Here is a 2,064-nt window from a genome sequence, read left to right on the forward strand (position 1 = left end):
TGAAATGAATGGGACCCCATACTGCTTAACTGTGGCTTGGCTGGGCTCTATCTTTTGAAGTTCTCTTTTTTAAAAAAAGAAGAAGAGGAATATTGCATAGAAAAATCCCTGGCAAAAATATGCTTTTATTCTCAACACAAGATACTTCTGGACTGTATTTAACTAGAACAAAAGCCCAGGCATTTCAATGTTGCACCAGTCACATTTAATGAAAAAAGGACTACCCTATGCTCTTTGGAACTGCTAACAGCATCTCTCTTACTCCTCTACATATATTACTTACTTTGCATGCTAATGGCAATATGACAACATGTTACTTGTTTTTTTTAATGCTTCTGTGAACTTTTGACATAAAGTTAATCTAATGATGAAAATATTTTTCTGACAATGCTAATAAGGACAGTTTCAAAGCTACCACCATTCCCACGTAATGAGTGGCTAAGGATCAAGCCTTTCACACAATACAGGCTGCACGTGAGTTACACATACAACACAAGTTTATTCAAGTTTTGCTAAAGAGCCGTGCATATATTAGTTAAAAACGTAGATGCAACATCCTCCGAAGAATAAATTCCTTTTTTGTGAATGCTTATAAATGTGCAAAAGAGACAAAACCCATCCAGAGTATCAATGCAGCATAAAAGCGACACACATTCGTCAATCAACTCTGTGCAAAATCAACTACGTAAAAATTAGAATCTGATAACCATCTAGAGGACATACATATATGTTGAATTACATCTGCGTAAGAGTTGCACAAATATGTATTATAGTATGCTCTATGATCACATTATTATTTTGTAGACAATATGAATGTGGTTTATAGAGATGCACAGAAACACATTTCTCATTGGAACATCTTGCAGTACAATAAGGAAAAAGTTTAAAACCTTTTAGGCTTTTGAAAATACTTGCACGCTGTCACAGGGACAATTTTTTTGAGAGTTGTAAAAAATGCTAGCAAATGGCTAGTCTAGTTTATTTATGATATAAACTGATCCCAAAGTAAAAGCCATAAATGTATTTTTTAGAATTAAGGAAACCATTTAAGGAACGCATCAGATGTTAAGGAGGTTATCCTTGGAAGGCACCTAAAATCTGAATTAACTTCTTGTTTAGAATGACATAGTTTTAGCCATTATTTGCCTGCAAGGTTAATCTAACTATGCTTCAGCTAATTGACAAGCATGAACACACATTTGTCCATTTGGTGGCTTATATGCAAAAGCGACTGAGTGGCTGTTCTTTCAGTAATCAGCATCAAGATGTAAAATGTACCAATTCTCAATAATTTCCCACAGACTATTAATTGCATCTATAGCATCGATAACAAAAGGAGTACCACATGTTACACAGCATAACCATATTGAGGCTGAGGGGATCGTCAACATTTGAACCACTCATTAGAAAAATACTCATGGGATGGTATTACGTCGTTACCTGAGTGCTACATTAAATGGAATTTAAGGAGGTTTTCTATTCTGGCCAAAGGAACCGGGACAATATATTGCACATTTCATAACATGGCACATTTTATAAAGCTACAGTTTTTACACTGGCAATAAGCAGGTTTAAGTTATGACCACAACAATAAAAATGAATATACATATTAAAAAACACACGATATGCTATAAAGCAGTGGTTTTTCATACATTCTGCCTTCAGGAACCACTTTTCACAATGGTGCATCTAATAAGGAACCCCAAGCACCTTCAAGGGACCTTCCCCCAATATTGTAGAGGATTCGGGGTATTTGCATTTTCAGTTCTCACAGAACCAGGCATCGTGACCCTTCCCTGGGGGTGCATAGTCTGGGGGAAAGGGGCGATTGATAATGGGAAATAACTGTTTCTGGGAAGCAAGTCTACCATAAGTGATCTTACGGAGGAACCCTGATAAGCATCTTCTGGCATACCATTTTAAAACCACTGCTCTAAATATTGCTTTGGGGGAAAGCATTCTAATGCTGTTAGGAAAGGATAGTAGGGTGTGCTGGTTTGTGTACAGATAAACATACAAGTACAGCAGACAGTTTCTCTAAAAATATATTGCGTTTAAAAAAAA

This window comes from Gekko japonicus, unplaced genomic scaffold (assembly GCF_001447785.1).
Source record: "Gekko japonicus isolate JY-2015 unplaced genomic scaffold, Gekko_japonicus_V1.1 scaffold144, whole genome shotgun sequence".
Classification (NCBI taxonomy): Eukaryota; Metazoa; Chordata; class Lepidosauria; order Squamata; family Gekkonidae; genus Gekko; species Gekko japonicus.